The sequence below is a fragment of the Amphiprion ocellaris genome, chromosome 9, assembly GCF_022539595.1.
Source record: "Amphiprion ocellaris isolate individual 3 ecotype Okinawa chromosome 9, ASM2253959v1, whole genome shotgun sequence".
Taxonomy (NCBI): domain Eukaryota; kingdom Metazoa; phylum Chordata; class Actinopteri; family Pomacentridae; genus Amphiprion; species Amphiprion ocellaris.
The window spans coordinates 607,521-634,116 of record NC_072774.1 but is presented as its reverse complement, the minus strand read 5'-3'; the positions used below and the strand labels follow the sequence as shown (position 1 = coordinate 634,116).

The window sequence follows — 26,596 nt, the reverse complement described above, 5'->3', positions numbered from 1 at the left end:
CATTTTAACCCTCCGACCCCCAAAACCTGAAAAAAACGTTAAAAAACCTTACAAACCCCTGGCACGATTACAGCCTCAAAGGTAGAAACTGGACAAAAACTACAAGAACCATCTGATCTTGAACTAATCCTCCATGAATCGAAGCTTAAATCTGGGATTCTACATCTAAAAATCATTTCATACGACAAAAATTTAACCTTTTGGAAGAACTAGATTCTGTAAAAAGTAAAAAATTCTACACGTGTCGTTTAAAAATGAAGCAAAAATAAAAAAGCAGAGACGGAAACTAATTAAAATCTAAACATCTAGAACATGGAAAGCCACAGAATGTTTTCCATTGTTGGGAAAACCTGTGGAAAATGTTGTGCTTCTGGATTCAACATTTTCCAGAGTTTCCACAGCAGGTTGTTGGAGATCCATCCAGCATGGAGAACATCTTCTACAGATGATGAGCAGAGCAGAGAGGAAAAGTCTGGAGATATTTAGATTCAAAATGACTCAAAATTTACAAACTTGACTGAAAAGGAAAGAAAGATTTATTTTCCAAAATGACATAAATGTGCCCAAACATTATTGAAAAATGACACCAAACGACCTAAAATCTGTTCAAAAATCACATGAAGATCTCCAGGAATGACCATGATGAGCAGAGCAGAGAGGAAACATGGAAATGTCTGTGAATGAATGCCTCACGTATTGTCTAAAACGACAGAAATACGTCCAAAACTATTGAAAAATTCATTTAAAATGTCTCAATTTGTGCAAAATGACATAAACTTGTTGAAAATGTGTGGAAAAAATGACCAAAAACTGGCAAAAATGAAAATATCCAGATTCAAAGTGATTCAAATTCATCTCCAAATGACACAAAGTTGCCCAAAAATAATGTCCAAAATGACAATTTTTCAAGCCAAAATAATGATAGGAGCAAAATAAAACCGACTGGATCAATAAAAATTAAAAATGTGATGCTCAGAATTAAAGGAACTCAAAATCTGCAAAAAATGACAAAAACTATTGAAAAAAGCATCTAGAACAATATAAAGTTGCTCAAAATGACTGAAAATTTGTCCAAAATGACCCAAAATCTGTTCAATTTTTATCCACAACGACCCTGAGAGGAAAACAAATGCAATAAATCATGAAGCAATTATGATAAATTTTAATTTAAAGCAAACTTTTACAGAAATAATCGGCTTCTTGTGACTGAAAATGTCATAAGCTAATGATGTTTTTTGTAGAAATGTGCAAAAAACACATGAAGTAGTTAAAATTCATCAGGAGCAAAAACATTTAGAGAATATTATTAGATAATTCTAGTTAATTTGATGTATTTTGCTGCTTTTAAAATGTTAAAAAGTTTTAAAAAATCTGTTCAGTTGAAAGTTCAACAAATGCAATAATTCATGAAGCTACGATGAAGAACTTTGATTTAAAGCTAATTTTCACAGAAATAATCGTCTTCTTGTGGATGAAAATGTCATAAATAAATTAAAAAAACACCTGGAAGTAGTAAAAACTCATAATGAACAGAGACTAGCTGGAGGCTGAAGCATCTAATAAACTAAAACTCCACCTGCAGCTTCGTTTGCATCCAGCAGCTGATAAAACATTTGAATGTGAATTTGAATCCAGCGAAGACGGGAGATAATTAAACGATGAGTCTTCAGTTTATTCCTGCTTCAGGACGTTTGCATGCAGCAGCAGAGAGGATTATCAGCTGATCGGACATCTGGATGAACAGAAAAACGTTCAGAGACGGAGACTAGAGCTCAGAGAAATAAACTGATCGTCTAAACGTCTTCAGTCTCATCAACATTCGGCTTTTATTTACCAAAATCAGACAAAAAACTGCATAAAAACACTATTTTTGCATTAATTTATGCTTTTACACCACAAACAACACAGTAGATATGCTCTAATTTAATTATATGTAACATTATATATTTAGACTATTATTATTTGAGAAATTAAAAGTAAAATCAAACACATTTAATTAACTATCACTGCAGGAAATGAAGTTTCTACAACTTTTTAGAATCATCATGTTGCTGTTATTATTATTATATGTACATTAAGGATAAATATATATTTTAAAAGATTTAATTTCATAGTATTTTTATATTTTTCTCTATTTTTTCTGTATTATTAATTCAATCATTTACAGTGTTTGAAGATGAAATTACCCATTTTTTACTGTATTTAATTCAGCGAAAATCTAATATTTTAACTATAGATTTATTTTTTAATCAGATTTTAGGTAACAGACTTCCCTATAATAATAACAACAACAATATTATTATTAATAATAATAATAATAATAATAATAATAATAATAATAATAATAATAATAATAATAATAATAATAATAATAATAATAATAATAATAATAATAATAAAGCAATAATAATAAAGCAATAATAATAATAATAATAAAGCAATAATAATAATAATAATAATAAAGCAATAATAATAATCATAATAATAATAAATTGTTCTGTATTTTTACAAACAGTAATTCATTATTTTCCAGTGTCTGAAAATAAAATGACAATTTTTAAAAATTTTTTTTACTGAATTTAAATCATGAAAAAGTATAATTATTTTACAGACATTTGCTGCTATTTAAACAATAAATTCTGTTGTATTTGTACGTTAAGGACGGATAATTTTTATTTAATATATCTTTTAATATTTTGATGTTAAATTGCACATAGTAACCGGTAAAATAACAGAATAAAGCACAAATTTAATGGTACAAGCTGCACGTTAGTTAATCTATAAACAAAATGTCTTTGTCTTTAACAAGGATTGACTTTGAAACTGATTTTTTCCCCGTTTGTTGTGAAATCAGAGTAAAAAGTGACGTTTCAGTGCAGAGAAAGCAGCAGCAGAGGAAACCAGAGTGAGGTTGGAAAGAGGAAAAGGGTCTGAGATTAGAGAAGAGACGACACGAAGGAAACACGACGAGGAGCGAGTTCTAAAAACACACATGTTCTTAGAAATCACAGCAGAGAGACGAGGGAGACGGGGGAGGAAAAAACACAAGAAGAAGAAGAGGAGGAGGAAGAAAGATCCTCTGAGAGATTAAAAAAATTAAAAAAAAACACGAGACGAGAAAATCTGGTTCCAACAATCTGAGAAACAAAACAGACCAAAAAAAACTACAGACAGAGAAGAAGAACCAAAAAAACAACAGATGGAGAAGAAGAAACAAAAAATTACAGAGGAAGATTTTTGTGTGTGTGTAGCTGTGTGTAACTGTGTGTGTGTAGCTGTGTGTGTGTAGCTGTGTGTTACTGTGTGTATGTCTGTGTGTGTGTAGCTGTGTGTAACTGTGTGTGTGTAGCTGTGTGTAGCTGTGTGTAACTGTGTGTATGTCTGTGTGTGTGTAGCTGTGTGTAACTGTGTGTATGTCTGTGTGTGTGTAGCTGTGTGTAACTGTGTGTGTGTAGCTGTGTGTGTGTGTGTGTGTGTGTGTAGCTGTGTGTAACTGTGTGTGTGTAGCTGTGTGTGTGTGTGTGTGTGTGTAGCTGTGTGTGTGTGTGTGTGTGTAGCTGTGTGTAACTGTGTGTGTGTGTTTGTGTGTAGCTGTGTGTAACTGTGTGTGTGTGTGTGTGTGTGTGTGTGTAGCTGTGTGTAACTGTGTGTGTGTGTTTGTGTGTAGCTGTGTGTGTGTGTGTGCAGCTGTGTGTAACTGTGTGTGTAGCTGTGTGTAACTCTGTGTGTGTGTGTGTAGCTGTGTGTGTGTGTAGCTGTGTGTAACTGTGTGTGTGTCTGTGTGTGTGTAGCTGTGTGTAACTGTGTGTGTGTAGCTGTGTGTGTGTAGCTGTGTGTGTCTGTGTGTGTGTAGCTGTGTGTTACTGTGTGTATGTCTGTGTGTGTGTAGCTGTGTGTAACTGTGTGTATGTCTGTGTGTGTGTAGCTGTGTGTAACTGTGTGTATGTCTGTGTGTGTGTAGCTGTGTGTAACTGTGTGTATGTCTGTGTGTGTGTAGCTGTGTGTGTGTGTGTGTGTGTGTGTGTGTAGCTGTGTGTAACTGTGTGTGTGTAGCTGTGTGTGTGTGTGTGTGTGTGTGTGTGTGTGTGTGTGTGTGTGTGTGTGTGTAGCTGTGTGTAACTGTGTGTGTGTGTGTGTGTGTAGCTGTGTGTAACTGTGTGTGTGTGTTTGTGTGTAGCTGTGTGTGTGTGTGTGCAGCTGTGTGTAACTGTGTGTGTAGCTGTGTGTAACTCTGTGTGTGTGTGTGTGTGTGTGTAGCTGTGTGTGTGTGTAGCTGTGTGTAACTGTGTGTGTGTGTGTGTGTGTGTGTGTGTGTGTGTGTGTGTGTGTGTGTGTGTGTGTGTGTGTGTATCTGTGTGTGTGTGTGTGTGTGTGTGTGTGTGTGTGTGTGTGTGTGTGTGTGTGTAGCTGTGTCTGTGTGTAGCTGTGTGTAACTGTGTGTAACTGTGTGTAACTGTGTGTGTGTGTGTGTAGCTGTGTGTAACTGTGTGTAACTGTGTGTAACTGTGTGTGTGTCTGTGTGTAGCTGTGTGTAGCTGTGTGTGTAGCTGTATGTAACTGTGTGTAGCTGTGTGTAACTGTGTGTGTGTGTTTGTGTGTAGCTGTGTGTGTGTGTGTATGCAGCTGTGTGTAACTCTGTGTGTGTGTGTGTGTGTGTGTAGCTGTGTGTAACTGTGTGTGTGTGTGTGTGTGTGTGTGTGTGTGTGTGTGTGTGTGTGTGTGTGTGTAGCTGTGTGTGTGTGTGTGTGTGTGTGTGTAGCTGTGTCTGTGTGTAGCTGTGTGTAGCTGTGTGTAACTGTGTGTAACTGTGTGTAACTGTGTGTGTGTGTGTAGCTGTGTGTAACTGTGTGTGTGTGTGTGTGTGTGTGTAACTGTGTGTAACTGTGTGTAACTGTGTATGTGTGTGTAGCTGTGTGTAACTGTGTGTGTGTGTGTGTGTGTGTGTAACTGTGTGTAACTGTGTGTAACTGTGTGTGTAGCTGTGTGTAGCTGTGTGTAACTGTGTGTGTTTGTGTGTAGCTGTGTGTAACTGTGTGTGTGTGTGTTTGTGTGTAGCTGTGTGTAACTGTGTGTGTAGCTGTGTGTAGCTGTGTGTAACTGTGTGTGTGTGTAGCTGTGTGTAACTGTGTGTGTGTGTAACTGTGTGTGTGTGTGTGTAGCTGTGTGTAACTGTGTGTGTGTAACTGTGTGTAACTGTGTGTGTGTGTAGCTGTGTGTAACTGTGTGTAATTGTGTGTGTGTAGCTGTGTGTAACTGTGTGTGTGTAACTGTGTGTGTGTAACTGTGTGTGTGTAGCTATGTGTAACTGTGTGTAACTGTGTGTGTGTGTAGCTGTGTGTAACTGTGTGTGTGTAACTGTGTGTGTAGCTGTGTGTAACTGTGTGTAACTGTGTGTGTGTGTGTAACTGTGTGTAACTGTGTGTGTGTAACTGTGTGTAACTGTGTGTGTAGCTATGTGTAACTGTGTGTGTGTGTGTGTGTGTGTGTGTGTGTGTGTGTGTGTGTGTGTGTGTGTGTGTGTGTGTGTGTGTAACTGTGTGTAGCTGTGTGTAGCTGTGTGTAACTGTGTGTAACTGTGTGTGTGTGTGTAACTGTGTAACTGTGTGTGTGTGTAACTGTGTGTAACTGTGTGTGTGTGTAGCTGTGTATAACTGTGTGTGTGTGTGTAACTGTGTGTAACTGTGTGTGTGTGTAACTGTGTGTAACTGTGTGTGTGTGTAGCTGTGTGTAACTGTGTGTAACTGTGTGTGTGTAGCTGTGTGTGTGTGTGTGTGTGTGTGTGTGTGTGTGTGTGTGTGTGTGTGTGTGTGTGTGTAACTGTGTGTGTGTGTGTGTGTGTGTGTGTGTGTGTGTGTGTGTGTGTGTGTGTGTGTGTGTGTGTGTGTGTGTGTGTAACTGTGTGTGTGTGTGTGTAGCTGTGTGTAACTGTGTGTAACTGTATGTGTGTAGCTGTGTGTAACTGTGTGTAACTGTGTGTGTGTGTGTGTGTGTGTGTGTGTGTGTGTGTGTGTGTGTGTGTGTGTGTGTGTGTGTGTGTGTGTGTGTAACTGTGTGTGTGTGTGTGTGTGTAACTGTGGTAGCAGCAGCAGCTATCATTAGCGTCGCTAGTTTCAGCTAAAGATGGAGAAGAGGAACAGCTGCTGAGGTTTCACACTTTAAACTCTGAAGTTTCTGCCCCAAATCTCTACAACCTGAAAACACTTCAGCATCACAGCATGTGAAAAAAAACACACAAAAAAACACACAACCAGTTCAAATAGAACCATCAGATCCACTCATTAGACTCAAACACTGCAGGGGGAAAGTCTGAGGAGCTCAAAAGTTGACAAAGTTGATCCAAAAATCGCCCAAAATTGTCAGAATTGACTCAAAAATGGCCTAAACTGACTGAAGAGACGTCAACATGGATATAAATTCACTCAACAATTGTCCAAAGTGACTAAAAACACGTCTAAAAATATTAAAAACCTGCACAACTTGACACTATAATTGATCAAATAACCGCTAAAATTGCCCAAATTGACTCAAGGAGAGCTCAAGGTGACTGGAAATATGTAGGAAATTATTAAAAATCTTCCAAAATTGACGCAAAAACTGTTCAAGTCCATTCAAAATTGACTGTAAAAAGTAAAAAATTCTACATGTGTCATTTAAAAATGAAGCAAAAATTTAAAAAAAGAACTAAAAATTCTGAGCTCATTGATGTGAATAAAAAGTAAAAATAAAATTCCTAAATTGACACAAAAACAGTTAAAGTTGACTTTGAATGTTTCTAAATTTATTCCAAAGTGACTGAAAACATCTAGAATGACTGATAAACTGCCTGATTTTAGCGACAAAGATTCATGTTTCAATGATTCCATCAGAGATCGTTCAGATTCTAGGAGTCAGGATGATGAACGAGGACTTTATCGATGGAGGAAACTTTAGTTCAGGACTTAAAAACTATTTCTTTCCTCTGTGACGGTAAACTGAAGATCTTTGGACTAAACCAGACATTTGAGGAAACTCTGATCCACATTTTTCAACATTTTTGGTCCAAATCCAGAAAATAATTGACACTAAAAAGAATTCTAGTCTAGTTTAGCTCCAGTTGGACTCCTGATGTAGTTTGTTTGTGGTGATTTCAGCAGGAATCCAAGAGAAACTACCATTAAATCTGGATTTTAACCTTCTTCAGGGCAAAAACTAACAATTATTTTCATTCAGATGATTAGTTTCTGGATTATTTTTATTGTTTTGTCTCTAAAATGTCTCAGGATGGTGAAAATGTCCATCAGAGTCTTTAAAAGTCGTTTTTAGTTCAACCATCACTCAGAAACTGAGTTAAACTAAATTAGAGCTGCAATAATTAATCGATTAGTCGTCAAATATGAATTTAATCTGTGACTGTTTTAATAATCCATCTGTTTGAGTCATTTCTAAATTAAAATCAGTCCTTAAATGTGAATATGTTCTGGTTTTTTCCTCCTCTATGACAGTAAACTAGAGATCTTTGGGTTCTGAACAAATCAAAGCATTTTTTTAAAACTATTTTTTGTCATTTTCTGATATTTTAAAGGCTGATCAATTAATCCTGAAAATAATTAAAATAATTGATAATTGCAGCCCCAGTCCATGAGATATAAGAAAATAATTTTTAAAAATCTCAAAATAATTAAATATTCCAATATTTGAATCACTTCTTAGAATAAATGTTGTTTCCAGCTTCTAAAATGTGATTATTTGCATTTTTTTGGGGGGTTATCTGATGAAAGAAGTCACACAAATATTAAATCTGCAAGCAAATTATCAATTTTTGTCATTTTTTAAAGCTAAAAACGGTTAAAATTCAGTGATTTCAGCTCCTTGATGTGATGTGAATCTTTTCTGTTTTTTCCCTCCTTCATGACAGTGAACTGAAGATTTTTACCACTAATTAGTGTTTTTCACCACTTTCTGACTTTTTAAAGACAAAATAAATAATAATTTAACTGGTTTGAGTCATTTTCTAAATATAAACTGTCTAAATTCAGTGATTCCAGCTTCTTAAATGTGAATATTTTCTGCTTTCTTTCCTCTGTGACAGTAAACTGAAGATCTTTGGACTAAACCAGACATTTGAGGAAACTCTGATCCACATTTTTCACCATTTTCAACCCGAAATTATAGAAATATCTGTAAATGTTTAGATGTTTTCCCCTTAAACTCCAGATATTCTCGTTCATTTCTCTGATATATGTTTTATGAATATTTCAGCAACACTTGAACATGACGACGTCACAAACTGCAGAACCAACTGCAGCGCCACAGAACAAGTCGATTCAGGCGTCTTTTCTCGCTGCTGTCTGCATGTGTGAGGCAGATTAAAGCGGGTGTGAAGGTTTCTGGAGGAGGTTCGGGTGGTTTTGAAGATGCAGATGAAAGAAGCGAATTTAGACTTCAGCTGCATGGATTGTGCAACAAAGACGAGATTTTCAGCGCGTAAACGAGCGAGATTCCTCTGAATGTAGAGTGTCTTAGTGTGTTTTCAAGTTGCCAAACAACGGGGAGGATCTCGATGAGCTTCACACTCACAGGAGGAAATTGCAAAACTGTCGGACACACACTCAGAAATGTCGCAAAGCTAACCGATCCTGATCGGTTTCCTGTTCCGCTGCTAGGAGAAGATGGTCGACCACGAGAACAGATGCTCAGATAAAACGTACGAGAAGAAAAACCTCAACAACACGGCCCCGAAAGAGGCTTAGAGGCTTCAGAGGAGGGAAAAGTCCATTTACAGATCAGAAACAGAAAGAAAGAAGGAGTCAGAAAGAGGACAGACGAGGGAAAGATGTGTCACCGTCCTGATGAATCAGCTTTAATACGACTCAAAGGGAGGACGCTGTTTGTTTTTTACTGGAAATACGGTTTCGTTACCACAAGCCAAGACACGAAATAAAGAAAATTAACTCAAACGCAGCAAACTGGTCGCATCTTTCACCACTAATCTATGAGAAAAGTCGACTTTTACTCCGATTTAAGGCTTTTTCAGGGGATTTGTGACCTACGGGTTCCACATTTACACAGAAAAATGAGCAAAACACTGAGAAGAAACTACGCTAAAAGATGTTCTAGCTGCAGAAATGTGACAAAAACAGGCTGAGTTGTTCCATCGGACGAGGAAATCAGCGGCACAGAGCTCTGAATGACGAAGCAAAGTCAGATCTGAGTGTCATCAGAAGATAAAAATTACTCTGGACAACGTTGAAGAAGTTGCACCACATGATTTTTCTGCTTTTTTAGATATTATTTCATGTTTTCAGCAGATTCACTCTGTTACAGATGCAGGTACTGAAGTCAAAGATTCAAAAACTTCCTGCATTTTTTCAATTTATGTCAAAGAAAAACTCAATATAACAGTTTTGTAGCCTCAACTACAATCAATCTTTTAAAATTCCACCATAAAATTACAGTTTTATTGTATTTAAATCAGAAAAAAACTATCAGAGAAACCCAAAAAATTTAAAGTTTACTTTAAGCAGCATTTCAGAAAAAACTGCTATTTATCAGGAAGAAGAAACTGTCTGCAGAACCAGGGGTAAAGGTGTGTTTGCTGTGTAAAACACATGAAATTATCAGTTCATTTTACATAATTTTATAGCCTCAACTACCACCTGTGAAATCTGAAATATCAGAACAACTTCAAGGAGGTTTTAAACTACAGAACTGCAACACTCACTTTCAATAACTGATTAATCAGTTTGAGTCATTTTCTAAATATAAACAGTCTAAATTCAGTGATTCCAGCTTCTTAAATGTGAATATTTTCTGCTTTCTTTCCTCTGTGACAGTAAACTGAAGATCTTTGGACTAAACCAGACATTTGAGGAAACTCTGATCCACATTTTTCAGATGATCGATTAATGCAGAAAATAAAGGTCACACTGAAAGTGAAACTAATCGCTAATTTCAGTGGTCCACTGCTGTTTTGTCAGTAAAGACGTGAAGCTCAGATGTGATGTTTGTGTTTATTAAAGGTTTTTTCTGTTCCCAGGTTGGACGGCGTTCTGCAGCTGGAGTTCCCCTTTAAAGGGGTCAGTTTCAGCAGCAGTCTGGGTGTTTTATTCTCACTTTCCCTGAAGCGTCGCCTCACTGTAAACCTATTTATGATAACCGCCCGCTCACTGCCTGTTACTAGAAGAGCTGAATCACCTCCTGGAGATCTGGGGCCTCCTTCTTCTTCAGTTTTTCTTTTTTAACCAGAAAAATGTGTCCTAAATTACTCAAAAATCATCCAAACTGACTCAAACTTTATCCATGAAGAGTGAATATTTTCCCACAATGACTTGAAACCTGTTCAAAACTACTCAGAACTCCTCAAAACATGTTAAAAATGGTCCAGAATTAGTTAAATCTGGTCACAAACAACCCAAAAGAAGTCCCAGATAACCCCGGAGAAGTCCCAAGAAATTCAAAGTTTGTTCAAAATGATTCAATCTGAATTAAAATACCAATAATGACTCAAAATCTGTCTAAAATAACTTGTAAAACAAGTTGAAATTAGTTCAAAATGACTCGAAACCGATTCAAAACCACTCAAAATTTCCCAAAACATGTTAAAAATGGTTAAAAAAAAAAATGGCCCAAAATCTGTCCAAAATTTGTTAAATCTTGTTGTAAATGAGTCAAAACAAGTCCCACAAAAAACTCATCATTTGAAATTGTGAGTAGTTTTGAAGTTTCCAGTCATTTTGGACTAATTTCAACTTGTTTTATGCATTATTTTGAACAGATTTTGAGTCATTATTGGCAATTTTTAAATCAATTGAACAATTTTGAACAACCTTTGAGTTTCTTGGGACCTGTTCAGGGTTATCTGGGACTTCTTAGAGCCGTTTGGGACCAGATTTTGAACGTGTTACTGGAAGAGCTGAATCACCTCCTGGAGATCTGGGGCCTCCTTCTTCTTCTACGGTTTGTTTTTTTACCAGGAAGGCCGAGCGGCTGGTGGTCGAGGGGAGGGAGGAGGGCCGAACTCATGACTGAAAAGAGGAACCGGCAGACGCTCAACTTCCTCTATTGGCACAGATGTAGCGCTGGAGGCCGGTCGGTCACCACAAACAAACCAGAGGTGGAAGGACGGCGACTCGACGGGCACAAAGCACGGCTGAGCGTCTCGGATGTTGCACGGGAGGAAAGTAAAAATAAAAAGGGTGCAACACCTTCAGGTCTGAAGGGGCAGAGCAGAGAGAAGCTTTTATTTCCTCCTACCTCCCATCATCCTCCTCCCCCGTTCTCTCGTCTCTCCCCACCTTCCTCCCACTCAATCGGTTCGCATGAAACTGAAAGACCCGCAAACAAAAAGGGGGAATTTATCTGCCCCAATTAGAGCGTTTCCTGGAAGCGTGTGCATGCATAAGTGTTACCTACAGTAGCAGTCAGTAGTTTGGACACAGATTCTCAGTTCATCTTTATTTCATGACTATTTCATTGTAGAGTCTCATTGAAGGCATCAAACTATGAATGAACACATCTGGAATTATGTCGGAAACAAAGAACTGAAATAAGTCAGAACATGTTTTAGATTTTAGATTCTTCAAATGATTCAATTTGAATTAAAATGGTACAAAATGACTCAACATCTGTCCAAAATAACTTGTAAAACAAGTAGAAAGTTGTCCGAAATTCCTTTAATTGCTTGGAAGTTTTCTATAATGAATTGAAACTTGTGCTCAGTGACTGTAAATGTGTCCTAAATTACTGAAAAATCATCCAAACTGACTCAAACTTTATCTATTAGGAGTAAATATTTGTCCACAATGACTCGAAACTAGGGCTGGACCGTTTGACACTGACGTTGTGACAGTGATTTCCGAATGCGGTTAATGGTAGGTTCCTTGGTAGTTCCTAGATGGTTCCTGGGTAGTTCCTAGATGGTTCCTGGTAGGTTCCTGGGTAGTTCCTAGATGGTTCCTGGTAGGTTCCTGAGTCAAACTGACTCAAACTTTATCCATTAGGAGTAAATATTTGTCCACAATGACTTGAAACCTGTTCAGAACTACTCAAAACTTCTCAAAACACGTTAAAAATGTTCCAAAATTAGTTAAATCTTGTTGTAAATGACTCAAAAGAAGTCCCAGATAACCCTGAACAAGTCCCAAGAAACTCAAAGTTTGTTCAAAATGATTCAATTTGAATTAAAAAATGCCAATAATGACTCAAAATCTGTTCAAAATAACTCGTAAAACAAGTTGAAATTAATCCAAAATGACTGGAAACCCGTTCAAAACTACTCAGAATTGCTAAAAATGTGTTAAAAATGCTACAAAATGACTCAAAATATTTCCAAAATGTATTAAATCTTGTCGTAAATGACTCAAAAGAAGTCCCAGAAAGCCCTGAACAAGTCCCAAAAAACTCAAAATCTGTTCAAAATGATTCAATTTGAATTAAAAATGACCAATAATGACTCAAAATCTGTCTAAAATAACTCATAAAACAAGCTGAAATTAGTCCAAAATGACTCAAAACTTGTTCAAAACTACTCAAAATTTCCCAAAACACGTTAAAAATTGTACAGAATTAGTTCAATCTGGTCCTCAGCTTGTTTTCTCCTGATTAGATCCTTGATGTGTTGGATCAACTCTCAGTTGGACATTAAACTGTAGAATTGTAAGACATGTTTTAGATTTTAGATTCTTTGTTCACTCTTGTTATTCTCTGGATGAGCTTCATGAGGTAGAACCTGAAATGGTTCCACTCCACAGGTGTTTCTTGTCGAGGTTCCTTAGTGGAATTTCTTCCTTCCTAATGGGGTTGGGACCTTCAGAAGTCAGGTGGGTCCACAGCTGACAGCCCTATTGGACAACTGTAACCCTACCAGGAACCATCAGGAACTACCCAGGAACCATCTAGGAGCTACCCAAGAACTACCCAGTAACCATCTAGGAACCCTGTAGGAACCATCTAGGAACCCACCAGGAACCATCTAGGAACTACCCAGGAACCACCTAGGAACCACTCAGGAACCTACCAGGAACCATCTAGGAACCACCCAGGAACCTACCAGGAACCATCTAGGAACCACTCAGGAACCTACCAGGAACCATCTAGGAACCACCCAGGAACCTACCAAGAACCATCTAGGAACCCACCAGGAACCATCTAGGAACTACCCAGGAACCATCTAGGAACCACTCAGGAACCTACCAGGAACCATCTAGGAACTACCCAGGAACCATCTAGGAACTACCCAGGAACCATCTAGGAACCACTCAGGAACCTACCAGGAACCATCTAGGAACCACCCAGGAACCTACCAGGAACCATCTAGGAACCACTCAGGAACCTACCAGGAACCATCTAGGAACCACCCAGGAACCTACCAAGAACCATCTCGGAACCCACCAGGAACCATCTAGGAACTACCCAGGAACCATCTAGGAACTACCCAGGAACCTACCAGGAACCATCTAGGAACTACCCAGGAACCATGTAGGAACTACGAAGGAACCTACCATTAACCGTCATCGTATATCACTGTCACAACGTCAGTGTCAAACGGTCCAGCCCTAGTTTCGAGTCATTGAGGACAAATATTTACTCCTAATAGATAAAGTTTGAGTCAGTTTGGATGATTTTTCAGTAATTTAGGACACATTTACAGTCACTGAGCACAAGTTTCAATTCATTATTGAAAACGTTGAAGTCATTTACTACAATTAAAGCAGTTTTGGACAAATTTCAACTTGTTTTACAAGTTATTTTAGACAGATTTGGAGTCATTATTGGCAATTTTTAATTCGTTTGGACAAAATCTATCCTTTTGAACAAACTTTGCATTTTTTGGGACTTGTTCAGGGTTTTCTGGGACTTCTTTTGGGTCATTTACGACAAGATTTAACACATTTTGGAAATATTTTGAGTCATTTTGTAGCATTTTTAACACATTTTTAGCAATTCTGAGTAGTTTTGAATGGGTTTCCAGTCATTTTGGACTAATTTCAACTTGTTTTACAAGATATTTTGAACAGATTTTGAGTCAATTTTGAGTTTCTTGGGACTTGTTCAGGGTTATCTGGGACTTCTTTTGTTTTTTTTAAACTTTTAATTCAAATTGAATCATTTGAAGAATCTAAAATCTAAAACATGTTTTGACTTATTTCACTTTTTAGTTTCCTCCATAATTCAGTGTGTGTGCGTGTGTGTGTGTGTGTGTGTGTGTGTGTGTGTGTGTGTGTGCGTGTGGCCGCCTGACAGACCACTCGGTGTCACTTCCCCTCTTCACCCACCGGTTCACAGACTCATGGTAGTCACACTGCAGCGAGTCACATGATCTGTCACGCCAACTCGCCCACCACACACACACATGGACACACACACACACACGGACACACACACACAAGAAAAACAAGTTAAAATTCTCCACAGACAGACTGAGAGGGAAACCAAAGCTACTGGACAAATAAATAAATGCAGCTTGGCTCAGAAACATGTTGAAGATCCATCCAGCATGGAGAAACATCTACTGATGATGGAGAAACATCTACTGATGATGGAGAAACATCTACTGATGATGGAGAAACATCTACTGATGATGGAGAAACATCTACTGATGATGGTGAAACATCTACTGATGATGGAGAAACATCTACTGATGATGGAGAAACATCTACTGATGATGGTGGAACATCTACTGATGATGGAGAAACATCTACTGATGATGGTGAAACATCTACTGATGATGGAGAAACATCTACTGATGATGGAGAAACATCTACTGATGATGGAGAAACATCTGATGATGATGATGGAACATGGTTAGAGAGAACAAGCTGACAGGTGGTCAAAATGCAAATTTCTAATTTTGCATTAAAGGACATAAAGTGAAACCAAAAAGGTGGAAACTGATGGAAACTGGGTCCACAATCACCCATAAACCTGTTCAAAGTGATCGAAATGATATAAAGAAGATGATAAAACACCAGAAAAGTCGCATTTGACAAGATCTTCTCACAGTGAAACTTCTGATGTCCACATTTCCAACATTTTGGGGAATTTTTTTGAGCATTTTTTGGTGGAAAAAATGTTAAAAAAATGTTTAAGAACATTCACAAAAACGTAATTTTTTGTCAATGTTCTTAAACATTTTTAAAAATTACTTTTTTGTGAATATTCTTACATACATATGTAATCACTAGATATTCTTAGGATTTTTTGGGGAATTTTTGAAAATAGTTACAAGAATTTTCTTGCCAAATTTGGGGGATTTTATTTTAAATAAAAAATTTTTTTAACATATTTTCATTAAGCAAATTCAAGACATACAGTGCAATTGAGATAGTCAACATTTTTTTGTTTTTTCCCCCAACAAAAACATTCCAAAATAAATAAATAAATAAAACCCAGTATAACTTCTCTCTATAAACAACCCTCCCAGACCAATAAACTGTTAAATAAAACTTTTAAGGGAAACTTTTAGGGAATTATTGGAATTTTTAGAAGTTTTTTTGCAAGTTTTCAGAAATTTGAGGATTTATTTTGCTGCTTTTTAAAAAAAATTTTCAGACAAGGAAACAATATTTTTTGGTGCCCGTAAATGAGGACAGCAGGAGGGTTAAATGCAACAAACCCGTCTTTAGCTCCATCCAGACACAGCTGCATGTACAAACATTTAAAACCTTTAATCACACTAATAAGTGACTACATTTGATGGATTCCCAGGAAATCAGCCTCATATTTAGACCTTTTCCCGCCGTCGGGGATCAAACAGCTTCCTAAAGTCTTCCCTCTTACTAGAAGAAGAACATGAGCTGAATAAAGTGGTCAAGCAGCTAAATATTTCATAGGAACCTGGAAGTTAACTCCTCTGTGGTTTGTTTCCAGAACGCCGGCTGCTTTTAGAGTCAGCCCAGAATAAACGGCTGGGATGATGTTTAGAGGGGTTTGTTGTTGGATAAAACTCACAAAGGAGCTTTTTTATGAAGCCTTAAAGCCTCACTGATGATAAATTACACTAATAATAACACTAATAGTAACAGATCCTTCAGCTTCAGGCTACAACATACTGGTAGATTCAAAAAAACTACATAAAACCATGAAATTATTCAATTTTTAACAAGACTGAAGCTCAGTTTCTGTTTCATGGAACCAGGAATTTAGTTTTAGCCCTGAAAAGTCACAATAAGGGATTTAATTGGAGTGTTTTACCCAAAAAAAGAGACTTGAAAGCAGAAAAAACTCCTTATTTCTGGCTTTCAGTTCTATGTGACTGTAATTAGTGGACAGAAAAATACCAAAGAAAGGAAACGACGACTAGATCAGCTGTAGATGTTCCACCATCATCATCAGTAGATGTTTCACCATCATCAGCTGTAGATGTTCCACCATCATCATCAGCAGATGTTTCACCATCATCTGTAGAAGATGTTTCACCATCATCAGTAGATGTTTCACCATCATCAGCTGTAGATGTTTCACCATCATCTGTAGAAGATGTTTCACCATCATCAGTAGATGTTTCGCCATCATCAGCTGTAGATGTTCCACCATCATCAGTAGATGTTTCACCATCATCAGTAGATGTTCCACCATCATCAGTAGATGTTTCACCATCATCAGCTGTAGATGTTCCACCATCATCATCAGCAGATGTTTCACCATCATCTGTAGAAGATGTTTCACCATCATCAGTAGATGTTTCACCATCATCAGCTGTAGATGTTTCACCATCATCTGTAGAAGATGTTTCACCATCATCAGTAGATGTTTCACCATCATCAGCTGTAGATGTTCCACCATCATCAGTAGATGTTTCACCATCATCAGTAGATGTTCCACCATCATCAGTAGATGTTTCACCATCATCAGTAGATGTTCCACCATCATCAGTAGATGTTTCACCATCATCAGCTGTAGATGTTTCTCCATCATCATCAGTAGATGTTTCACCATCATCAGCTGTAGATGTTTCTCCATCATCAGTAGATGTTCCACCATCATCAGTAGATGTTTCTCCATCATCAGTAAATGTTTCTCCATGCTGGATGGATTTCCAACATGTTTCTGATTCATGCTGTTTTTATTTATTCATCCAGTAGCTTTGGTTTTCCTCTCAGGATCATTTTGGTTAAAAAAATATGTAATTTTGAACAGGTTTTAAGTAATTTTAGACACTTTTTCAATCATTTTTAACCAGTTTTTGTCATTTTTTGACAAATTTTCTGTCACTTTGGATATGAACATTTAGATTGCAGCGTTTTCACTCAGATATATCTCCATGTTTCCTCTCTACTCTGCTGATCATCAGTAGATGTTTCACCATTGCTGGATGGATCTCCAACAACCTGCTCCTCTGTTGTTATTTCATTTCTCCAGTTCTAATTCATCGTCTGCTTTCTCGCAGCAGCAAATCATTCGCTGCTTCTCACTTGCATAAAGTTGACATCTGAGCTACTTTATCCGAATCAGAAGCATCTGACCTTCTGGAAACTATGAAGTAAACGTTTAAAGTAACTGTAGAAGACGAACCCAGCAGCTTTCTGAAGGATTCCTCACCTTGGATGGAAATTTGGTGGAAGCGTTCGTTCAATCAGGAGCAGCCATTGTTGGCTGTAGAACAGTCTGACTCACAGGAAGTAGGGTGTAGATTTGGGTATAAACCTGCGTTACAGTTTTCTTCGCTACAGGAAACAACAACAACAACAACAACAACCAGAAGCTCCGAGCTGCAACCTGCTGCAGTAAAAATGAAACTGAAACTTCTGCAGGAGGTTGGGATGGAGCCGTCGGCGGCTCGGCTGCTCGTTTGCGGTTGATTATCCATCCTAACTCAGCGTTCATCTCCCTGCCCACAAAAACTCCCTCCGACATTTTTTTGAGGAAACGCTGAAGCCACATCCTTTGCTTTAGCCACGCCCACAACAGCTCTGATTGGTTGATAGAAACACAAACGAACCAGTTTCAGCTCTTTTATGGCGACAGACCTCCAACGCTGGGAAGCGACGCCACCAAAACACACGAATGATCAGCAAGTTTTACTTTCTGTGACAACGAGCACGAAAAAAGACGCAAGTTTCATCATCTTTTGAAGTCTTCAAACATGACTATTCCACAATTTACACCACACATTGCGAGCATTTTCTTTAACAATCAATTTTTTTTGCATTAAATCTTCTGCAAAAATTGAAAAAGTAAAGACAATTGGGTCCCTACAGACCTCAAGGACGTTTTCCATCCCATAATCCACGTATTAAACCCTAAAACATCAGTAGTGTGTAAATGTTCTGGTCCTGAGACCAAATCTATAAAACTAGGAGAAAAGAATGTTTAAAATATTTTAAATCCAAAATAAGTCTGGAGTTTCCCTAAAATGCCATTTTTCTCTTGTCCACCCCCTGATGACCAAACTGGATCTAATAAAACAGTTAGAATCTAATTTAAATCTACTTTTATGGTTTCATTTTTTCATCCATGTCTCGGTAATTGTGGGACCATTTTTTAATCAACATAATATTTTAAATAATAATTATTATTCATGGAATGTTTTCCACAACATGTTAGCAGAACCTGGTGATGATGTTTCTGTCATTTTTGTTGTTTTCTGTCTTGTTTTTGTCATTTTCTGACTTGTTTTTGTCATTTTCTGTCTCGTTTTTGTTGTCTTCTGTCTCGTTTTTGTCGTTTTGTGCCTCGTTTTTGTCGTTTTGTGTCTCGTTTTTGTCGTTTTCTGTCTCGTTTTTGTTGTCTTCTGTCTCGTTTTTGTTGTCTTCTGTCTCGTTTTTGTTGTCTTCTGTCTCGTTTTTGTTGTTTCCATCATCCAACAGTGTTCCTACAGAATGTGTAGAACAAAGCTATGTCCTCTCTTCTATTTTTCCTATATTCATCACATTGTCAGCGTTGATTGAATGTCTCACTCTACCTCATATTATCAGGATCAGACTCATTCTTTGGACTGTTTTCCATCAGTCAGTTTGTCCTCTTGGTCAGCAGTAACAGCAGCTAAATATCTAGCTTCTACTGCTGAGAAAAAGATCACATTAGCATGGATTAGCAACCCTGTTACTGTGATTAGAGTAGGGTTAGCAAACAGCACAGAAAACATGGAATAAAAATGCTACCATTGATGTGGAAGCTGAGCCGATCAATACCTATTATTGATCAATATGGACTAGATAACTGGAGAAGAGAAGGTTGATTTTTCAAACATTTAGAAGCCCAGATGTCCTCCAGTTCTAGAATTACCCATGTGCTCATTGAAAACTTTACATTGATGAGCTAAAGACGAAGGAATTTCCTCTTCTGACAGTCTGACCCCAGTGGGATAAGAACTAAACTCCTTGGACTGTCCAGGACTATATGACTGTCCAGGAACCAATCTCTAAGAACTGAAAAACTAAATCTGGATTTACTACTACTAGCAGGGGAAACTATTGAATCTTGACTATGTAGCCGAAAACTTGCATCAATTACATTTCAAAGACAAATATGTAGACTGGACCTACTGAGCATGAAGCTGAAGCCACCACGAAGACTAAAAAAGTAGTAAAGCACCAACAACTACGCATCCTTATTGATCCATCTGCAGATATTTACTTGGTGTCAGCAGTTCCATTGACTACAGTAGACATTTAACAAACCAAATAACCAGAAAATAATCAACAAGTTCCCAGAGCAAAATCATTTCCTTCAATACCTTCTCAATGTTCTCTGTGCATGTGAAGATCAACAACAGATTTTTTAGATTTCAGAGGAAATCATCAAGAGTTTTCACTTTCTGCCATTTTGGTTTGGATATTTTCCTCCTGTTTCAACAGATTCTTCTTTTTGTTTTCGTCAGTTCATCAATCATCACAATTTACTGGAACTCAAAGTTCTTGAACCCAAAAAGTCTCAGTTTGTAGCTTCAAAACCTCAAATTTGAGACTAAAACCAACAAAAGTTTGGCATTTTCAATGTATAGATGGTTAAACGGTGTTTTCTTGGCCTTAAATGTTTGTTTTTTGTGATTTTTCTCTAATAATTCATTTTTTGAGGGTCAGTCACCATTTTTTCACTCTTTTTTGACTTTTTAGAGACCAAACAATGAATGGATTAATCCAGAAATGATCTTTAACAGCAACTCTAATCACAGATAGTCATTATTATGGGATGTAGGCTGATTTTTGCATTAAAAGGTTCATCAATCATCACAATTTGCTGGAGGTCAAAGTTGTTTAACTCAAAAAGTTTGTCTATATAGCTACAAAACCTCAAATCTGAAAACCTAAAACTACTACTAGAGGGTTAAACAGTTTGGAATAATGTTCCGTTAGTGTTAAATAATTCTTAGCTCATGATTTCTTTCTAATAATTGATTGTTGAGTGACACTAATCTTATCTTTGGACAAAACGAGGCATTTGTGAAACTTTGGTCCACATTTTTCACCATTTTCTGACTTTTCAGAGACCAAAAAGCTCATCGATCCATCCAGAAAATCATCAACTGACCATCACAATAAGCTTTCTCTGGTTGCTGCATTAATTATTTCATCCAATGCGACATTTTGCTGGAGGTTAAAGTTCTTGAACCCGTAGAGATTTAGAAAAGTTATAAAACAGAAAAGCTGACAGGAAGAAACCAACAAACTGAAACCAACCAAACATCCAATAAGAGCCGTAGAATTAATGAGTTCATCCAACATACGTTGCTGCAGTACAGCGTTCACAGATGCAACAAAACAAAACCTAAGACCAGTAAAACACCAACAACTGTCCATCTTATTGATCCAGCAGCTGATCATTTGGTGTCACCAGTTTCATTGTGATTCAGGAAGAGAAGAACAGAATAGAATCAGCTTCCTACCTCCAGTCCATAAAACCAGGAGAAGATGGCGGCCTGCTGTCGGGTTTCTCCTCCCTCTTGTTGTGATTCTTCAAGGTCAGCGGAGGTTAAAACCTGCAGAAGAAACAAACAAACCGACCTCAGATTTAACCCCAGCGCCGCCTCAAAGCTTCAGGCGTGAAGCAAAGTCAGAGCTGTGACTAATGGAGAGGCTTTAGTTTGGTAAAAGGAGTCGTACGAGAGCAGAATCACACCCACCAGCATCATATGATGCATCAGATGTAACATGCGGAGGAGTCGGGGGAGTTCTTGTAAAAGAAACTGACTGCTTCCTACTTCTACAGAAAAGGAATCCTTCGACTGTAAATGACACATCTGTGAGAAGAACAACAGCACAGCGACTGAACTCTCTAAGAAATGTTCTCACCAAGTGGGAAAGTGAAAAAAATGATTGAAAAACGCAACACGAAGCGACGCAGATTCATCAATTAGCTGTCAACTGCTAAACTAGACACTAAAACAGTTTCAACTGAACGTTCCTCGTAACTTTTTCTGGATTGACTGGTCAGTTGTTTATCAGAAAACTATGAAAATATTCAGTTTATCGTCACAGAGGAGGAAAGAAATCAGAAAATATTGACATTTAAGAAGCTGAAGTCACAAAAAATGTCTCAAACTGATTATTTGATCAGTTGTTTTGTCTCTAAAATGTCTTTAAATGGTGAAAAATGTTCCTTCAAATGTCTGGTTTAGTCCAAAGATCTTCAGTTTACTGTCACAGAGGAAAGAAACCAGAAATTATTCACATTTAAGGAGCTGAAATCACAGAATTTAGACTAATCGATTAATTATTGCAGCTCTAATTTAGTTTAATTCAGTTTCTGACTGATGGTTGAACTAAAAAAGACTTTTAAAGACTCTGATGGACATTTTCACCATCCTGAGACATTTTAGAGACAAAACAATAAAAATAATCCAGAAACTAATCATCAAAATAAAAATAATAGTTTTTGCCCTGAAGAAGGTTAAAAATCCAGATTTAATGGTAGTTTCTCTTGGATTCCTGCTGAAATCACCACAAACAAACTACATTATCTTTCCTCTGTGACAGTAAACTGGAGATCTTTGGACTAAACCAGACATTTGAGGAAACTCTGATCCATATTTTTCACTATTTTCTGACATTTTAGACCCAAACAACTAATTAATTCCTCCAGTAAACGATCTTTAGCTGCAGCTTTAACTACAGCCATTATTATGAAGTAAAGGCTGTTTTTTGCATTAATTACTTCTTAAACCCAAAAAGTCTCAGTTTACAAGCTGCAAAACCTCAAATTTAAGAGTCTAAAACCAACAAATGTTTGTCATTTCTATGTATGGATGGTTGAACATTGTAGTCCTGATCTTAAACTTGTTTTTCTCTTGATGTCTGAATTTTTGGAGGCTCAGTCGCCATTATTTCACCATTTTCTGACTTTTTATCGACCTAACAGCTACTCCAGTACTCCAGAAAATGATCTACAGTGGAAGAACCTTTAACTGCAGTGTGAACAGTTCGCAGAAGATAAAGTCCGACTGCTTTTCCTCAGTGTTCCACCACCATGTGACCGATGTTCCGTCGGTTCCCCACATGTGGAACAAGCGTTGACATAAATTCTTAATGCACCTCCGACTTTGTCTGCAGCGTAATTAGACATCTGGCCTTCCCCCTGCTGTCCTGACTCAACCTCCAGCCTCCTAAGGTCTGCTTCTACCCTCAGAACCAGGAGAATCTTAAGGAACAGTGGAGGTATTTAAAGAACTTTGCTGGAGGAACCTTTAAAAGATCCGTATAGACAAGAGTTCACTGGAGAAACCTTTATTACCTGAAAATATGTTTCTGGAGGATGTTTTTGGACACTAAATCTGTGTTCACAGTTTGTTTTACTTTTAAAACTTAGTTTTGTTGAGATTTCGTACATTCTAATACTCTAACATGTATTTAATATTTGAGCAACCTGGGATCTCGCCTGACTTAGTTTTGACATATTTATGCACGAATAACTCTTGACACTGATGCACTGATGTTCCTATTTGTAATTATGGAGGAGCATCTACAGTATTTTCTAATAATTTATTCTGTTTGAAGGTAAAAAAAAAAATCCAACTGTAATGAGAATAAGAATAAAAAATGTCCAAGTAGAAACCCAAATTGAAGAAAGTGGGCCTTTGAAGAAACTTTCTGAGGGATTTGTGAGGTAACCTCTGCTGCATTGGTTCCTCAAAGAACCAGTTTGAACTGTAAAGGTTCCTCCACAGTGGCCATGGTGAGGAACCCCTTCTCAGAGTGGACACGTCTACATTCATTAAGGTTTCTACACAAAACCTTATTGGATTATTAGAGGTTCCTTCAGCAACCTGGTCTCTGAACTGAGGCGTTAAAGGTTCGTCCAAGAACCCACCAAGCAAGTAGGGTTTCTTAAATCTCTCCAGAGTTCCTTGAGGTTCTACTGATTCTAACAGAGTAGATGATTTCCCACATTTCTGAAGAGCAGAAGAGCATCAAGGAACTTTTTGAGGTTCTTCTCCAACGCCACTGTGGAGGAAGAAAACGGTTTGTTGAGGAACCAGTTCAGTAGATGTTAGGAACCCCACAGGAAGGTTCTTAAAGGAACTTGTTTTGGGGATTCTTGGAAAACTTTTCTACTGACATTCATGTGAATAATTAGAGATTTTTTTAACTGTATTGTTCAATATTAACAGAACTCATCTGGAAAACACAAGAAAATGAGCTTTTTTGAACAAATTTACTGGAGAGTCTGAGTCTGGAACTTTACAATGTTGTAACTCCAAACAGAAGAAACTATATTAGATGATAATTTGGTGTTCCTAAACACAATGGAGGCTCCTATTTATTTATTTTGAGTTTGTCATTAGAGCCATTTGCATGTAAATCTGTTGACACCAGAATATAGAAAACCAGTCACTAAAACTGGACCAACATCTTCAATATTGTTCTGAAGAGCTCCAAAAAAACTCTCATTTCAAACAGTTCCTCTGTTTGTTTTTAAGGGAAGAACTCTAAATACTGTTTATTATATAAATGACAAGATGTTCTATTTGCAGCTGATTCTATTGGGTTTTATTTCATCAGGTTCCTGAAGTATTCCTGCTCTCTGAGAACCAGGAGACCTTCAAGGAACCCTGTTTCCTCATAAAATGGAGATTTTAAACAGGAACTTTGGTATTAGTCATTAAAAACCTGAAATAACATCTTCTCTGTTGTTCAAAGGAGCTGCACAATTAATACCAGAATAGTGTGAATGCAGGAGAACTCTAGAAGAACCCTCCAGGAACCTATTTTTAGTTATTAGAAGTTAAATTAATCTGTTAAATGTTCCTTAAAGGTTCCTTAAAAGTTCCTCCAGCTTCTAACCTGAGCAGGAAACAAAAAGACCAACTGCAGATTGAACTAAACAAGCTGCTGAGAACCAAACCCAGTCCAGAAGAACCGGTTCTTCCGGTCCTCCTCCCCCCGGGATGCACCGGCACCGGAGCCCGACGTTACCTGCAGGATTAGAGTGAAGTGATGAAAGCGGCGCGTTCACGACGCATCACCTCTCTGCGCATCCACCGGGCCTCGTGCCCGCGCACAGCCAGGTGATGTGCGTGAGAGCGGGTTCGGTTTTGGATGTCTGTTCTATAATTAGCTCCAGAGACGCACCCGGCGACCCCGCAGCCTCCCGCAGCCTCACCTGTCCGGCACCAGCACCGGAAATAAGCGGAACCGAAATAAAAACGGTCGCTGCGTCTGAAAGCCGCGGAACAACGGCGGTTACCGAATACCTGTGACGTGGAGAGTCCTCCCGTGACCCCGATCAGAGCGGGGGGAGGAGGGGAGGAGGAGGGAGTCGGTACCGGTGATGACAAACAAACATAAACCGGCCCGAACTAACGGCTCCGGTTCCGTGTCGGCAGGTGCAGCGGTTACCTGAGAGTCACCTGTCCGGACCGTCCTCCCACCTGACCGGCCGCGACACTTCCTGGATTATTCCGACTTTTTCTCCGGTCCCGGTGCCTCCTCCTGGGGGGGGGGGGGGGGGGGTCACGGCTTCTTCAGCGACTCCCGGCGGTGTCTCGGTTCTCCGGTGCTCGTCCCGGTGCTGTTCCGTGCGGACCGGCTCTCTGTGCGGCTCTGACCCCCCCGGTGCTGCTGCGGCTCCGTCGCCCCTCCGACTCCCGGCTCCTCCTTCCTGAGAACCAGGAAGCGGCTTTGCCCTACTTACGCCCCGCCGCGGATTGGCTCTGGCAGGCTGGAGAGGAGACCGCCGGGGCGGGCAGGGCCGGGCCGGGGGGCGGGCAGGGCCGGGCCGGGGGGCGGGCAGGGCCGGGCCGGGGGGCGGGAGGCCCGGACCGGGGGGCGGACGGAGGGGGTCCTGCCCGAAACGATAGGCCGCCGGGGGTGTCCGTCGGCGGGGAGGACCGCTCCGGAGCCCCCGCTGCTCCTCCTCCTCCCGCCGCTCCGGGCATCAAGGTAGGCAGAAGAGGGCAGGTAGGTGTACTGCCCTCCTCCTGCCCCTCCTGCCCCGCTGACTCAGCAGATGTGGTCCAGGTGGAGCTGGAGGAGCTGAATCAGCTGAGAGGAGCAGCAGGATGTGAGAACAGGGACTTTTTAAAATGACTCAGAGATCTGAGGAGGAACCTTTAGAACCAGGAGAACCGTTCTAAAAGAGGAGAGGATGTGTTGTGGTTGGTGTGACAGAAACTGGGACTGAGATATGAGTCAGAATAAAGACATAAAATACACGAAAATATTCAACAAATACAATAAAATGATAGCATTAGTTATCTGAAATATAATCAGATTTTTAACTGATTTAAATACAACAAAGCTGTAATTCTATAATAATAACTATCATATATGTATTGATTACAGACTTTTGCATTTTATTGTTTTATTTTTACATCTTATTTTGAGCTGCACTTCCTGTATAAACTGTGCCACAATAAGGTTATTAATATTATTAGTATTCATAATAATTATATTAACAATAATCATATTTTTTATTTAAAATAAATAAAAATATTTTAAAATAATAATAATAATATGAATAATACTTAAAATCATATACTGTAAATTTGAAGCAGTTTTTGAAACTGTATTTAAATCAGAAAAATATAATTATATATTATATGTGGTATATTTAAGGTAGTGTGTGTGTACATATATATATATATATATATATATATATATATATATATATATATATATATATATATATATATATCGTTGTACTTCTGAACAATGACAATAAAGTCTCTTTAAGTCTTTAATTATATACATAGCTAAAGGTGTGTTTCAGGTGCGTTGGCGGTTCTTCTTCTGGTTCCTTCCACCACCGCAGCTCAGATTTCAGGTTTCAGCTGCCGGCTTCACCGCAGCGTCAGAAATAGAGACAGCTGACAGGTGATTCCCAAAACCAATTCAGAAAGAGGAGAAGCTTCAGAGCGGCAGGAAAAGAAGCCGCTGCTCAGATTCTGCGTCACAAAAAAGAACCTCAGCGTTCAACCTGTGGAACAAAACCGTCAGAAACAAACCGACGCCGAGCTTCTGCAGCTTCTGGATCCACGGTAGAGGAAGAAAAACCACAAGAACCCGTCTGAGGGTCCTCAGAACAAACTGCAGGAAATCAAAGAGCTGAGATGTTCAGAAAGAGTTCACAGAAGAATCAAAACACGGCAAATGGAGCAAAACAGCAACATTATCAGTAAAAACAGACCCATAATGTTTAAAATGCAGATTTTTGATGTAGATGTTTTTGTGATTTTATTTGT

General features: G+C 38.5%; 1 protein-coding gene across 1 annotated transcript in view; it reads right to left on the bottom strand.

The window, feature by feature from the left end:
• zbtb7b (zinc finger and BTB domain containing 7B) overlaps window positions 1-25,061 on the bottom strand; it is a 43,952-nt gene extending 18,891 nt beyond the window's left edge. The window contains exons 1-2 of the mRNA XM_055013860.1: window positions 24,753-25,061; window positions 20,804-20,896 (exon numbers count right to left, since the gene is read on the bottom strand). The gene's annotated coding sequence lies outside the window, so the exon portion shown is untranslated. The remainder of the gene's footprint in view (window positions 1-20,803; window positions 20,897-24,752) is intronic.
• Between the last annotated feature and the right edge of the window lie 1,535 nt (window positions 25,062-26,596).